We start from the raw sequence: 17,449 nt of genomic DNA on the forward strand, positions 1-17,449 counted from the left end.
TTTACAACAATCAGCCGGTCTGGGGTACCTCAACTCTGACACCGCGGAGGGGAGGAGAGTGTTAAATTGGAGAATCTGTCTAAGTTTCACCCGAAACTTATTTTATCGAGGCTAAGACTAAATGCAATCATGGTCAGACACTCTACCGACACAGTACTTTCGTCAGCAGGTTGTAGGGGCGTTACCAATAGTTAGGGCTGGCTATGTCGCCCCTCAGTGTTCAATTGGCTGTCCCAGTCTGTATGGTGTTAGCTCCATCCACTGATCTGATGCAGTGAGAAGCACAGAACACTGAGAGACACAAGCTGGCTGAACGTTCCAAAATTCTACGTCAAACCTGGGAAATGTACCGAGTGTAGCACATGCCGGCCTCTGAATATACACATCACACCCTGGGGACATTCACGGTAAGTGTGGAATTTGATTTGGATATAGACTGTAATTACTGTGCTATTATGTATAACAGGGCTAGTCCGTATATCGATACAGTTCTTGTCTTTATTATTTATTTTATTTTCTTGAAATCCTATTTTTCCTGTCTTTTATTCAGTGTGCTATATATTGGGATTTCAAAAGTATTTGATGTTTACTCTTTAATATGCAGCTTTTATAGTGAATGCGATCACAATGCGCTGACATATTGTGTGTTTACCTGTAATTGGCAATTTGGCAGGTCTCACACCTGCATGTATTTTGTCCGTGGCAAAGTCTATAGAAATCACCCATTTCCTGTTTTGGTTTATGGGTGTATTCGTATGTTGTATGATCATGTATATGTTTGTGTTTAACCCTTTCTATCAAGATCCGCTTGAAATTTCATTAAATATCACGAAAAGCTCTGAACTTTAACCTGAAGGAGTCCTGTCCTTGTATTTTTTATATGGTTAATGTTTTCATATAACTTTGCCACCTAAGCATTTTTTTCCCCGGTGTGCTGCAGTGCATTCTCTGAGCCAAATAGTTAATGCATAACGGTCCGGTTAGTTTATGCTATTGTTGTTCCTTTCTTTGGACCTAAATAGTTAATGTATGTTTCTGCAGACAATAATGGCTGTCTAGTGGATTTCTGCAAATAGAATGCATAGTGGATTACTGGTTTTATGTTTGAAGTACCTGAGTATCCTTTCCCATTTGATGTTATCGCCAGGGATTACACCTAGCTAGGAAATGGCCCTTTCTTGTAAATTAAGGTTACGATTATCCTTTGATTGTGTAAATGGGATTCGGAAGACAGCAGGTGGAAATAGCAGAGACTTGGCTACATTTCTAATAATGTTGAAATGTAAACACATCCCCATAACATTGTATGTCTCATTAAATATACCTGTATCAGAATCCTTTTGGCTTTTTTTGTTTTTGTTTTGTTTTGTTTTTTTTCTTATGGATTTGAAAAACAGTATTACCCAAGATTTAGTTTGTTTAACCTGCACCTGACTTTGCCTAAAATGACATTCCTTTGTTTGTTTGATGTTCTGTTTATACTTTGTGTACATACTAACTAGTACTAAGAATATTACTTTTAGTAGTTTTATTTTTACAATGTTTTGCTTTCTGAATTTTATCCAGCAAAACATTGTTCCCTTTTAATATTATATTGTTTTATGGGAAAATAAGCATAGGCATTTTTTTTAGGTACCACTCTAAATGTATTCTTTTAATGTGAGCAATTTATTTGAATACTCCGTATTAAAGTGACATTTTGGAGTCACTGGCCAGATGAAATTTAACATTTTAGACAATATAATTAATACAAATATTACATTGCATACCATATAGAGACTCGGACATAAATCTGCATGCAAAAACATGTCAGTTGGGTCAAAAACAGCCATACCCTATATACACTGTGCTAGTTAATGCATTGATTAAATTATATAAATAGCTGCAGATGTTGGCAGTGTGTATGACATGCACCAAAAAACATAGCTATTCACAAATGTTCTTAGTGGTCAACTTTGTGTGTGTGTATATGTGTCTCTCTCCCTCTCCTCTCCTCTGTTAGAATATCTTCTGTACAGATACTTACACGTTTACGATAATGTTATGCATGTTGTGCTTATTGTTTAATAAACTGGAGTTCCATGGCCAGGTATGGCTGGATCTTGTAAAAGTGAATTACAAATGCAAACTTTTACTTTGTCAACGCTCGGAGTTAATTTGGAGGCTGCTTTTTGGTTGGATCATATGTACATGTGGGTGTAAAAATGATCTGATGGATTTAATATTGGAAATTATAGTATATCAGTATATGAATAATTTATACCAAAATAAGAAATTACCTTTTGCTGCAAGTGCTTAGGGATTTTTTTATTTCTTTATTAGTGTTATTTTTTTTTTTGTGTTTCTGATAAAGAAATCGATTTTTTTTTTTTATTAATTTTCTTTGACCAGTCACTAGCCATTTTACTGAAACACTGTTACCCACTGCCTCACATATGCTTTATAATTTATAACAAGCTAGGTTAAATATCATAACTTCATTGGCAGATACAAATGAACTGGTTAAGTATATATAAGGATGTGTATAAATGTGCTATTCCGTGCTCTTATTCATTAACCAAACCATTATTGCTCTATATTCTGGATGAGTAGTTTGTTTAGTTCAATTTGATGAAATACTAATGATGTGTGAGTCAGCCCAAATGTAATCTGTTTTAGATAGCTTCAGGAATCTATTTTCAATTACTTACACATTCATTCGGTCATAATTTAATTGCCTCCATCCTTATCACTTTGAATCAGCCTTGCATAATTTAATCATATAAATTTACCTAAATTGCATTTTTATTCTGTGGTTGTATGAAGTACTAGCGGAAATTTCACGACTGTTTCATAGGCTGTAAGCTCATATGATCAGGGCCTTCTTCAGCTCTTAAAGAAAAAAAAAAACCCTTTCAATAACTGTAAAGCTCTGCAGACGATGTTGGTGCTATGTAAATGATAATAAATATCCGTGTTTCTCAATCAAAGTTTCATGAGTCACCAACTGTCCAGGATTTAAGCATTACCCAGTTATGTACAAATGGGGATACTGACAAAACCTGGAACGTCTGTGTGTCTTGAGGATGGAATTTCTTTACCAGAACTTTTATATCAACTTATTCAATCTACTGAATAGTATGGATTTATAAAGCTTTGTGAGTTGGCAAGAATTACATCTCAAATTAATACTTTGTAAGTACTAAATGATTTCACCCAGGGGTGCTTAGTGGCATGTGGTATTGAGCTAGTGTATATGATGTAGTTAAAGGGTTTTATTCCTGATTTCAAGTGGTCATGGTGCTTAGATTCTGTATGTGCAACATTACACAATACACACGTTTATTCGCTAAAGAGAGAATTCAAAGTGAATTGCAAATTTAAGGACAAATGAGCCGAAATGGAAGCATAGCTGAATTCGAGAATATTTCCAGTTTTGCTATTTTAACCTGAAATTTACATTGAATTCCCACTTTAGTGAATAACCCTGACTGAGTTTAACACCTTTGTCACTCCACCTCCAGTTGCATTATTAGCCAGCCCACAAGCTGTATTTCCACCCCACAATCCTCAATGTTACACCCATGCACACTCTGGGACATTCTCCCCAATTACATCACTGGAGCAGGATCAGTTTACTTGGCTTCAGCATAGGATTGCAGGCACGTTTTTAGGTTTATTTATGCCAGTTCGGATTACTACAGCCAAAAATACTGTGTTCTTAAAACATTTGTTTTTGGTTAGAGTAACCCTTTAACCCCTTAAGGACCAAATTTCTGGAATAAAAGGGAATCATGACATGTCACACATGTCATGTGTCCTTAAGGGGTTAATGGGGTGTGAAGTAGCATTATGTCATTCTTTCTTTCCTATTCTTGCTAAACTCTTCTTCTTTGTTTGTTTTTTTTCTCTTTGTGTAAAGAAACAATAGCTCTACAATTACTCTTCAATAACCCCCTGCTGTGCACTTCTACTGCCTCTTTTGCTCTTGTTCACGTGACTACAGGTGCATCAATCAGTGTATGAGCTTTTCTGGTAGATCCTCTCTGTACATCTCTATGCACCTGCTTTTTTATTATTTGTGTCTGTCTGAATTCAGAGGCACTCTATTAATATGACACTGATGAAGCTTATGAGTAGCAGGAACAAACTTCTGAAATTGCTACAGGATATTTTTGTTCTGCCATGCTGTATGTTGCCATTAAATTTACCCTTAATCCAGAGTGTAGATAGTCTCCTCTTGGCAGCCGCTTCTCCCTCAATGAGAAGTGAGCTCAGTCGAAATCTAATTGCTTTGCTATCACAAATCCAATGCATCATGTAAAGAAGCACTGAATAAATGCATCAGTATATGAAGCATTAAAGGACCACTTTAGTGTTAGGAGTCCAAAGTTATATTCCTAACACTCAAGTGTTTCTCTGCCCACTCATCCCTCATGCCCCTTACTGCTCTTGCCTCAGGCAAAGGATTAAAACTCCTTTTCTGGCACAAAATGACACAGGGCGAATACCATGAACCATAAGTGCTTCAACATAGAAATGTAAAATTGCATCAACATTTTTTTGGAATGTCACTCTAATAGTCTAGAGCAGGCATACGCAACTTTTGGCACTCCAGATGTTTTGGACTACACCTCCCATGATGCTTTGCCAGTATTATGGGTGTAAGAGCATTATGAGGGATATAGTCCACAACATCTGGAGTACCGAAGGCTGCCTATCCCTAGCTCTTTCTTGAACTAAATCCGAGCCTCCATTAAATACTGGTAGCTTTGATTTTACGTGGCCAAGTTCTCTTAATTAACGATAAGCAGTCAGCTGGTTAGCGCACAAACTCTTGTTATGGATCTGTGCATCCTTGTCTGCCATTATTATGGCCACTCGGACTTTATAACATCTTAATCTCAATGAAGTTATGTGTAGAGTTCCTGGGTGCCATCTCAACTTCTGTGGTTAAATGTTTTTAGAATGATTTAACTCCCAATTTCTCTTGACAATACAAATCTTGTCTGCACCCTCCTCCAGCCCTGTCAGTAGTGCGGATGCCTTTTCCCTTGTGTGCCGGCTATAGGTTGAAAACATCTGTTGAGGTTTTCAGCCTGTAGCCTATTACTGGCCGCACGTTGAGAGAAATGCCTTAGAAAGGTACATACCATTGCTTTGGGATTATTTCAGGATCACTCCTGAATACACCTGTTCATCTTGTTATAACTGAATTATTTCCATTGGTTCTTGAAGGTGTGTTTACATTGTTCAGAGGCTTAAGGCTTTGAAATGGACTGCACATCACAGATACAGATTGAAATTGACACAAGCTATGTCTGGATTTAGAAGAGTGGGCTTGGAGCTTCAGCTCCAATAGTACCTACCGTATATACTCGAGTGTAAGCCGACCCGAATATAAGCCGAGGCCCCTAATTTTACCCCCAAAAACTGGGAAAACTTATTGACTCTAGTATAAGACTAGGGTGGGAAATGCAGCAGCTACTGGTAAATTTCTAAATAAAATTAGATCCTAAAATAATTATATTAATTGAATATTTATTTGCAGTGTGTGTGTGTGTGTGTGTGTGATGCAGTGTGTGTGTGTGTGATGCAGTGTGTGTTTGTGTTGCAGAGCCTTGGTGGGGGGTGGGCATTTTTTTTTTTTTTTTTTAATAATTATTTAAAATTTTTTTGTTATAATATTATTTTTTGTATTATTTAATATTATCTTATTTATGATTTTATTTTATTATTTTTTTCGTCCCCCCCTCCCTGCTTGATACATGGCAGGGAGGGGGGCTCTCACTCCCTGGTGGTCCAGTGGCATTGGCAGTTCAGTGGGGGTGTGGGGGGCTGTCAGAGAGCACTTACCTCTCCTGCAGCTCCTGTCAGCTCCCTTCTCCTCCACGCCAGTCCATGCAGCTCCTCTGTCAGCTCACAGTGTAAGTCTCGTGAGAGCCGCACTATGACCCCGCGGCTCTCGCGAGACTTATACTGGGAGCTGACAGAGGTGCTGAACTGACCGCCGCGGAGGAGGAGAGAGCTGACAGGAGCTGCAGGAGAGGTAAGTAACCGCACACAGCCCCCAGTCTGTATTATGGCAATGTAAATTGCCATAATACAGACAGTGACTCGAGTATAAGCAGAGTTGGGGTTTTTCAGCACAAATAATGTGCTGAAAAACTCTGCTTATACTCGAGTATATACGGTACATTTATTTATTTTTAAAATATTTTACTAGGGAGCATACATTGTGATTTTTCGCATTTTCAAGTATGTCCTGGGTACAATAAAGTACAAAGATAATATTATTACACAACCCATATACAAAATTTAACATAGAATAAGTATATAATTAACCAAGATATGTCCATTCTGTTTTTGAGATATGTATAGAGGGATCTCTTAAAGGATTTTAGGCTGGAGGAAGATTTGAAAGTGTTCAGGAGGTCGTACCATAATTGCGTTGCTCTGTTGGAAAATTAGGATTGAGCTGCTTTCTATTTGTTTTGAGATAGACTAAATAAAGTGCTGGATCGGAGGTTATAGGAGGTGGGACTAGCCAGGGAAAGCATTCTGCTCAGGTAGGGTGAGAGCATCACAGAAAAGCTCTTAAACACAAGGCTGGAAAGATGAAGGGTGTATCTGAATTCCAGCGATAGCCATTCATCTGGCCATTTGATCCAATATCTGCAGGCATAATGCATAGATGAAATGAATGCTTTGCAAGATAACCCAAGTTTTGTATTTCTATATATGTACAATTTAAGAAGTTGTTGTATTAGTGGTATAGAAGATGCTGTGCATGTGACTTGAGTAATGCACTACTTAAAAAGCAGGTTCCTAGAGAGGGCTTGCTGACGCAGCTGCAACTAAGAGCTGTAGGGTGACATGTAAACATGTTTTATGCATAACAATGAAATATGTGGTTGTTCAGTTGAACTGACGGCATATAATCTATGTGGGTTTGTGTTTTTTTTTGTGGGTTTTTTTTCTTCTTTTCAAAGAGAGCTGGGTCCAACGTTGTGTTCATGAACATGAATGTATGAAATGGGAAAATAAGACTGCAGTGGATAAGGGGAATCTTTTTATCTAGTAATGTTCCTAACATAAACATAAAAAAAAAAAAATATGAATAAAATTAAATGTAATGTATCCGTTTTTACTCTGTGAGCAATTTTTTTCTTTCAAATCCATTAATATATCTTGGTGCCATTCATAATATTTCTCATTTGTTCAGTACCATTTTAGAACGGTTTCACTTCTTATCTTGGACTTCTGGGTACTGCTCCCCATCTTTACTGATCAGTGAGAGATTAAAGTTTATATCAGCTGATCGTTTTCTGCCAATGTGCTAGTTCTGCACTGCAGGGCATAGCTAATGAGTTTTTGGCTCACACTGCACAGGAGGGGTAGGGAGTGGCACCAAGTGGACCACAGGAAGGAGCCAAACCATTCTAACAAAGGTGATTCCTTTAAATTGGGGAAAGGGGTCCAGACACCATAACCACAACATAGCACTGTAGTGGTTATTGTGTCTAAAGTCAGAGGCGTCTCTGACTACACCTAAGACCGCCTAACCCAGTCCGTGATGAGGGCTCGACACCGGAAGGGAGCTTACCCAGTGTGCTGCCAGGGGCAGGACTCCTCTAGTCTGTAGTTCTGCTGGGTGCACAGTTGCAGACCATGAAGTAGGTGTCCGCAAGCTTTGGCCAATAAGGGAATTGCCTCAGATTATCATTTAAGTGCCAGAGCTCGCCAGAGAACTACCTCATTTTTTTTTTTTTTGCACCTCTGGTCCAGTGGAGCTGCAGACTGGAGCCCACTGGACCACCAGGCTGGCAGCTGGTCCACTAGGGAATTGATTACAGCCCCATCCCTGCCAAGTTTGGGGGGGGTGGGGGGAGAGATGCAAAAAAAAAAGGTATTGCAGGGTGTGGAGGCTGAACACAGCCTCACCACCCTTCACCCTGCCACTCCCACATTAACCCCACCTAATCCTGTTACACTCACCACCCTTTACCCTGCCTCACTCGCTCTCACAGTAAACCCCCTTAATCCTTTCATACACCCTTTCCCTCGCCATATTACACTCCCTCCTCCAACAATGCCACACTCACTCCCAACCCGGTTACACTCACCCCAACAACCCTGCCATATTCACGCTCTCTCATCATGTCACACTCACCCACTAAAGACAGTCCTCATACACACACACACACACACACACACGTACATAGACCTAAAACACAGCTTCACAACAAAAATGCAGGTCATCCCCACACACATGCTCACAGTCATATATTCACACACAAGGATACTCACTCTCAGACACTTACACAGGTATACAATGCCAGACACACTCAGAAATACACACAACCAGACAAACATCTGTATGATTGAGTTTAACTAGGTGTGCTTATAACCTATAAATACTATCAAAACATGGGGAAACACATATATAAAGAACATATAGGATAAATAATATATACATGTGAAATGATGGTTTCTTATCTGTACAAATTTTTTTTTCTCAAAGCAATTTTTATTTTTTCCAATAACCCTTTCACACTGGCATATATATATATATATATATATATATATATATATATATATATATATATATATATATATATATATATATATATATATATATATATATATATATATACCAGTGTGAAAGGGTTATTGGAAAAAATAAAAATTGCTTTGAGAAAAAAAAATTTGTGTGTGTATATATATATATATATACACTCTCTGCCAGGCTATGCAACCATACTCCACAATTATGTATAGAAGGTAAGCATAATTGCAAATTGATGTAGTTTACAAATTATGCCATATCTACAGTCAAAGAGCTCACAACACAGCGACACAAAGAGCCTCTGAACAATGAATACAGAGACTAGCGCTCTGTATCCAGTGCTGCAAACCTGCCCTTCAACATAATGTTTTTTTCTATTTTCCATTTGCGTGGGTCCACACAGCCCTGCAAGCATTAAATGAGTGGGAAATTCCCTAACTCCAGTGCCAACCAATCTGCCATTTTTCCACATTCAAATTCTTATGCCCTCCCCCCCTGCCATTTATCTTAATTTATTTACTACCCTATTCTTTACCTCCAGTTTCCCCTTAATTCTACGTCTTGGATGCCCAAATTGAACCAAACCCCTTACACAATATAAGTGACCTCTCTCACAAATAATGTGTTAACAAACTTGCTTCCCCCTTGTATTCCCTGCTCAGTGCCAGCATCTAGTGTAGTTCAACACTCCAAAAGCCTTGCATGGCCTTCAACATGGCATTTTTCTTGATCCTTCACCCAATGACTATTGCTAATAAAGTCTTATTTATATCTACCGCTAATGCTCAATTTCTAATCCCTGTAAAGAACACTACATAAAATTGCTAGGAAAGTGTATTCTAAGACTAATGCACATGTATGTCAAGTTGTATGCAATTTGCAGCTAAAAAAAAAGTAATGGATGGAAAAATTGCTCTCCCTGGAGTTGTGTGCTAGTTATCTCCTTTTCTTGTATACTAATGTCATCAGTGAGTTTGAACTCGAGCAGAGACTTCACAATGTTAACCATTTAGTTACCCATGACGGAGATTTTATGTTGAGCCTTGTCAGATGTGACATTGAAATGTTCCTAGTATTTAGTCTCTTAGAAACTCCAGCTTGTTTGGGCTTGAAGATGTAACTCATTGAGTCTCCTGTATTTAAGGCAACTTTTCAGCTCTGACTTATTAATACGATCTTCTGCATATATTGGGAAGCTTATTCTTTTACTAGATCTGCGTGGAATATGGAATTCTCTGATGCATTCACATATGAAGGAGGTACATAAAAGTATATATGCACAAAGCAATCTAATGTCTACTATATAAGGGAAGGTTCCTATTTAAAATATCAAGCAAGGAAAGCACGTTTGTTCAAACATACCAGGAGAAACCAACCCTGTAGTGCAATAAACACCAATAAGTCCAAAGAGTGAGTCAGGGAGCACTTTGATGGCATTGGTTGACATACCAGCAGGGTACACTAGTGTTGCCTCTTTCAATGCACAAGGTACTGGGGAGAATAGGCATGTGGAAATAAAAGTAAGTGTGTACAGATATCTGCATGCAGAATGCAGAATGAGATCCAGAGTAAACCCCGAAGAAGCAGGCAGATTATTTAAACCTGAAGGAATTACAGAAGATGTAAGTGAGTGAAAGGCTGATGAGCATAGAAAGGTTTTACAGTACCTTCAAAGATTAATGGCCCACTACATTGAAAAGTTGGCCAGCCTTTAAATGTTTGCTTGGGCAGTCAGCAATTTCTTTAAAAGTCATGGCTTGTCAGGGATTACTTGAAGACTGGTTTATGATAGATTGTACACTCAGCAAATACCAGATGATTCAGCAGCCTGCATGTTAATATCTATAAATATGTATAAGAACCTTAAAGTGACACTCAATGTAGCATTGCAAGGTATGCTCCTTGCATAGGTTATGGTGCAAGGTGCTCCCTAGATATACAGCAATATACAACATTTGTGGCAGATAAGCCCACCGCTATGCTTTTCACTTAACTTATACAAGATATTGTGTAGATTTAACTCCCGTTTGTCTTGTATAAGGTCTATTCCATAGCAGATGAGCAAGAAGGGGTCAAATCCTGCTCAAGGTCCCTTTAAAACAAGCTTATGTGGGGTATCAGGGCCTGACTGCTGTGCAGATGTTTTACTTGAGCTCCTCTGAACTAGACATAAATATTAAATATCGTGATTTAAGCTTCTAAATAGCTGATAATCAGTCAAGTGTGCTGGTTCTTGGAACCATTGAGACACCTAATCTGCTGACAAAAATCGGTTACTCACTCTTTCACCATGTCTTTGCATCTGTGGCCTTGTAACCCATTCCAGTGGAGGAAGAGGCCAATCCTAGGCCGAGGCAGAACTGCTTGCTGAGGCACTGAGCCATAAGAATCCCCATTGGACTGATGGATGGTATACAACTTTCTGACCGCCACTATTGAGAACTTGGGCTGTAATTGTACAGCAAAGTAATGGAAGCTACCCAAAGGAGCAGGCTGGGAGAAACCGTCTACGACACATCCAGAGCTCTGAGCTGAATGGCCAAATTTGACCAAATCTATATCCGCTTCTCGGAGATTCTTGCTAGAAGGAATGCCCAATCTATATCAGAAGATAAAGGACCCTATGCAGAAGATAAAGTAGCAGAGGAAGAAGCAGATTAAACCTGTCCAGGGCCATAGACCACGAAAACCAGGATTCCAAGCAAGCCGAATTACCAACCCTCTATCACTCACAATGACGAGGAGAGCTTATAAAAGGCCTATTTACGCTTCTGCTGTGGTGCAAATTTGCTGTTGCCACTGGGATACAGGACTAGGGACAATGAGACACAGGAACCATGAATTGGAGACAGTGGTTGGGTATGCACCCTGGTGTCTGCAAGCTGGCTCTACTGCTATGCGGCTGCATCAGTTTTGGTTTATAGTCTAATCTGCTCTAACGGAGCAGTTTAATGCCTTGCAATACACATGCTAAAGCTAACCAATGAATGGTTATTAACTACCTTTCTGCAATTGTAATTATTTACTTTTAATTTCATTTCTTTATAGGCATAGCCTACTCTAATAGCACAGTCATGTTGTGTAATTTGCAAGCTAAATCTAGACCGCTATTTAGATACTATTAGTCCAAATTTGACAACTATTAATGTTTTTTATGTGCTTTTATAGCTTTTACCATACTCATATTCATTTATATGACCAAAAAGTAGGTGTTTTATTTTGTGTGTTCGGTTTATGACTTGCATAAAAATAATTTATATATATTTTTTTTATTTTATTTATACAGTTATGCAGCTGTATGCTGGTGATAGTAATATTCTGTAATGTCAGCATCCCAATAAAAATGCAATAAATAAAAATATAAAAAAAAAATAAAAGCTTATGCAAGTTTCCATGCAATGTGTGTGTATATACAGAGGTGGTAATTGTACTTGGATATTGTTTTCCTTACTGTAAAAACAAACCTTTATTGTATTAAGCACTTGAAAGGTTATGCCAGATGTCTTTTTGATCTCTCAAGCAGGTACAAGATGGGAAAATCTTGTAGTCCTGTCAGCTGTGTACATCTACACGTTTTAATCATCTACATGCAGACAAAGATTAAAAGCCAGAAATATTTTTTCTTCTTTCTTCTTCATATGTGTAATTGTAGCTGCTGACATGGTAATTTTCAGCGTCTTGCATGGATAGACTTATCTCTTAGACGTAGGCAGTTATAGATCAAAGTCTTCCAGCTGCAAAACTGCCTCTCTTTAATTCCATTCCTTTTGTTTGTTGGTAATATTAACCCAACCCCAGTACAGACCTGGTTTAAAATATTGTTTATGAAATGACACATTTATGAGAATGAACAGTCACTGTAAGGATAAGGCTACATTTATAGAAACAAAAAGTGTGAAGTTTTCATTTTTGTGTAGTATGATTTCTTTCTTGACCATAGTTTTAAATTAAAAAAAATTATATATAGTGTGTTCGGTTTAGGTTTGTGTGTGTTTTTTTTTTTGTTTGTTTTTTGTTTGGGGGGAGGGGTTTGTGTGTGTGTGTGTGTGTGTATAAATTATATTACACCCCTGCCCTCAACATTTTTGTAAATATTTTATATCTTTTCATGTGACAACACTGAAAAAATGACACTCTGCTCAATGTAAAGTAGTAAGTGTACAGCCTGTATAACAGTGTAAATCTGCTGTCCCCTCAAAATAACTCAACACACAGCCATTAATGTCTACACCGTTAGCAACAAAAGTGAGTACACCCCTAAGTGAGTGGTGTACTCACTTTTGTGAGATACTGTGTGTGTGTGTGTGTGTGTATTGTGCGTCTCTGTAAATATTGCTTAAGACTTATAATTATACTAACCGTAAGGATGAAATGTATACTTCTAATATGAAAATGGAACTTTTGCAATAGAAATACAGCGGGTTGGAGCTATTCCTCAGGGATTCCTGATTTTGCCAAACGGTTCAAACATTTTGACCTAGTAAAGGGCTACAGCACCCATTTGAATGCTAGCTAGCACCGTAGTCATTACAACAGGATTTAATAGAAACGGTTCTTAAATTACAATTTTAAATCTATGCATTTAATTTCACCATATACATGGTCAAATGTCCCTTATCAAATGTATTATTTTACAATTACATTAATTTTCAGTGGTCATGGACATGTCTACAAAAAAAATTGTCACCACTGCTTATTCCCTGAATAAAAACAAATGTGTTATTCAAAATGTTCTTAAAATATATGTAATTGACATACAGTGGAAAAACTTTCAGAGCCATGGCATGAAATCTACATGTTTCATGTACAGTGATACTTTATCAAGACAGTATGATTAATGTATTCTATATGGAAAGCAGTATGATGCTCATATTCTTCGGTTTAAGGAAACTGGGACATATATTAATCCATTTATTGGCTTATTTGGACAGTGGATTTGTTTAGATTTTTGATTATCCTTTATTGTGAATAGGCCTTTTTTTTTATTTATTAGTATAGCATTTACCTCAATTTTGCGTACAATTTTGCGCTATGGGGAGAGCTGAATTGAAGACTCTAACATTTGAGGCCCAAATAGGTGAACTATTTAAAACAAAAACAAAAAATCAAAACAAATTTGCTGTTTGGCCACTTTTGTGAATTTAAATTCACTTTGAATTTCCCTATAATGGGTTATTTACTATAATTGCTTAACTGACAACATTGCTGACAGGAACAATTTTATCCAATTTGACTATTTCAGTCAATTTTGTTGTTAACCTCCTCTATACATGCATGATCTTACGGGTTGAAGGTAAGTTTTTTTTTTTTATTACTGTGGCGAAACCAACTTCGCCACTGTGGGCTGGAGAAGCCTGGCTGCTAGCCTCCTGCCCGCTGACTATGGCCCCTGGACATATTGCACTTTAAAGACTATATTTGGGCATGTACTAATTTATATTGCTGCTACTGGCCCTTTAAAATCAGCAATGGACATTTTGGGACTACTGTCCCTTTAAGACTGTGGAGCGTAGTACAGTAATCCTGCCTTTAATACTTTAATGTCATGTATGTATTGTTGTATGCAGTTACCTGGGTTATATATATGTACAGCATTCATCTGATTGTTCAGTAGAATCACTCCATTCATTGTATGGAGGAAACTACCGAACAACCAGACCACCCAGGACTAAGTGTGCCTCCAATTACCGTTTGCAACAATGTTGCAAACAGGTAATTGGCAATCCATGTAATGTATTAGGTATGTGTCCTCTGGGTGGCCGCCATTCGGGAAACAACCACGTGGCGGCGGCCATCTTTAACTGCCGAACAGCGGTGTTTTGCCGTCGAGTGTCTGGAACTGAAATCGGACACTCGACTAGGCAAACACCGCTGAGACCTCCAGACTTCCAGGAAATTCGTATGAAAACTACCGAATGACCCGCCGTTCGGTAGAAAGAACCCCACAAACAAGGGAATTCATTCAAACCCTCTCCAGGCTCTATAACACAGGCAATTCGTCTGTTTTCATTCCCTTGTTTGTGACCGACCGCAGGGCCAAAATGCATGGAACTGTTTTCGGATACTTTACCCATGCGGTCGGTCAATACTTTAAAGTCCCATAACTCCCGAACCGTTTATCCGAATGGGCTGATTCTTGCATATGTTGTCCCCCTGAATAAGGGCTATCAGGGGATACCTGTTTTGGAGGTGTAGCCTATGTATTTGGGGTACATCCAGGAATTGGGGAAAAAGGTGTACGGTATAATTGTGTTAAGTGTTAATCTAAGGGGAGGAAATGTGTGGGAGGTACATCCATGTGATTGGTTAATTTCATCCTCCCCCTGGGAGTGTCCTGTATGTACTTGTTTGTAATAAAAGCCAGACTGGGTGTCCCAGTCTTGAGTTCCTGCTTAACCCTCAAAATGAAGTGTCGTCTCGTTCTTGGGGGGATTGGATTGTAAGCTGACTGCCAAGAGTGTAAGCCGATTGTATGCTTTTCTTGTTCAGCTGTTCCAGTTCGGAGTGTTATTTCGTATCCAGCTCGTGAGTTCTGATGTTCTGCAGTAGCTGTGCCTGTCTATGGAAAAGGGGATTATCGCCTAAACGCATTTTTCCCCTTTTATGCTGAGACGGTCCGTTACAATTACCTTCAACTATTCTAGCTGATTTTAATTTTCTTAGTATTATTTTCATGTATTTTAGTTTCATTAGATCACATTCTTTCCTATTTCACTTTTTACTATAAATATATTATTATTGCCATTTATATAGCGCCAACAGATTCCGTAGCGCTTTACAATATTATGAGGGTGGGGATTGAACTATAAATAGGATAACTACAAGAAAACTTACAGGAACAATAGGTTGGAAAGGACCCTGCTCAAATGAGCTTACAGTCTTTAGGAGGTGGAGAATAAAACACATTATATCATCCCTCTTTAGGTTTTATTGTTTAAAGCTGATGTCACTTTTCAGTATTTCATAAAGCTATCATTTCATTGAAATTCCAACGCAAGCCAAAGATGCCAATGGACAAAGTAGGGACTACTTTGTCTTTTGTTAAAGCCTGAGGTTGGCAAAAGTTGACAAAAGGCAGTGATCCGTTGTCAACTTTTGTCCAATCCCAGCAGGCTAAACAAAAGTCTATGGGATTCAGGCTTTATATATGGAGTATTACGTAGTCTCATGGGATCTTCCATAACCCTCAATGTGGTACTCTCACATATGCTCGAGAGTACTGCTCTAATGTGGCGTGTGGAAACTGAAGCACCAGGAGCTGAAGAGGACAACAGGCAGAAGAAAGAAGATGGCTGTGAGCGACCGCCTGAGGTAAGTAAAATTTACCTCCTGCATCTTACAGTCAACGGACCCAAATTAGATCTGTCAGTTTGGTGGGTCATTGCGAAATATGAAATACCCCGAAAGTTTACACCCCACCTCCTATAGAATGTAAGCTCAGTTGAGCAGGGTCCTCTTCAACCTATTGTTCCTGTAAGTTTATTTGTAATTGTCCTATTTATAGCTAAATCCCCTCTCATGATATTGTAAAGCGCTACGGAATCTGTTTGAATCTGTGAAGGAATGCTTGTAAAAACAATTGGATAGAAAAGTTCCACTTTGTGCACAATGAGCTGTGTGTCAACTACATAGATACATATGTAGGCTGTAGTGATTGGAATATAAACTGTTTTGGTTTTGGAAAATGTAAACCTAAGCTCTTTAAAAACATATATTCATATGAAACTAAAGTGAAAATAAAGTAGTTTTGCCCGGCATTTCGTGTTTGGAGACCAGGAAGGAATGGATTAGAAAAGAGATGTGAGTATTTATTTCTCACTCTCTTCATTTTTATAATTGTGTAAATTGCAGATCAGCTTATATTTGAACCTGGATTTCCTGGATTTAAGACCGTGATATCAGATATATCAAACTGGTTGAGAGTGATTCGCTGACACAGGTCTTGGCTAAGGAGAGCTAACAGAATCTGCTGTTTAATAGCTACCAGCTCCATAGGACATAGGGTATTGAGAGCAGCACCCTGCAGACATAGGGTTTGACTAAATACAGTGGTTGGGTACCAGGACACTGCTGGCACCATAACCTCTACAACCTGCTGTGGTAATTACTGTGCTTGGTGTGTCCTTTTTAATATTGTGCGTGCGTGCATTTTAAGATCATAGGTTGCTGTATAATTCCCTGCATTTTATGATGATCATATAATGAGTGGTGCAAGGAGTATAACGAGGAACAAAATCATAGTCGTCATTTTCGATTCTAACTGGCTTACAATACCCACTTTGGCCATTTTCATGATATAGGTAAATTTCCTAAATTAGTGTACTTATTGTAGTCCCTTGCTGGTAATAAAATGCAGACAACTTAACTTGTTAATTTTTAATACGTATGTAGTTGAAGCTTAAATAAATGTAAATGTTTTATAAACTATATATAAGGTGAAGTGACATTGAAACATAAATTTAAGACTGTGACATGTTAATGATGGTCCATTAAGGTCAGTACAATAACATATTGATAAGACAGAAAACAGTCACAATTAAAATTGTAATATCATGCGTTTGATAATGTCACCTTATCTAATACAGCTATGCTAACAAAATGGTAATAAAACACTGCCTTGTGATGGGTTTAAATAAAATTGCAGACCTTATTTCTCCTTTTCAAGTTCTCCAAAGGCACTTTTAGCAGGTACAAGTAAGCTTCGACTCCTCTTAGGAGAGGTTGGTCAAATCGTAACCCCCAAACAGTTGAAGAACCTAGTTTAACAACATTTATGCTGGCAAAGCATCATGGGTTTGTCCTTTCATAATGCCTGGAGGAGTAACCTGTTGGATATTATTATATTTATTATTATATTATTTATATAGCGCCATCAGATTCCGTAGCGCTGTACAATGGGTG

At 38.2% G+C, this 17,449-nt stretch overlaps 1 protein-coding gene across 2 annotated transcripts in view; it reads left to right on the plus strand.

Moving 5' to 3' along the window:
- The first annotated feature begins 232 nt into the window (after positions 1-232).
- Positions 233-17,449, plus strand: part of FRMD1 (FERM domain containing 1) — a 65,112-nt gene continuing 47,895 nt past the window's right edge. For both annotated transcript variants that reach the window (XM_063441255.1, XM_063441256.1), the window contains exon 1: positions 233-407. The gene's annotated coding sequence lies outside the window, so the exon portion shown is untranslated. The remainder of the gene's footprint in view (positions 408-17,449) is intronic.

The sequence above is a fragment of the Pelobates fuscus genome, chromosome 2 (assembly GCF_036172605.1).
Source record: "Pelobates fuscus isolate aPelFus1 chromosome 2, aPelFus1.pri, whole genome shotgun sequence".
Lineage (NCBI taxonomy): Eukaryota > Metazoa > Chordata > Amphibia > Anura > Pelobatidae > Pelobates > Pelobates fuscus.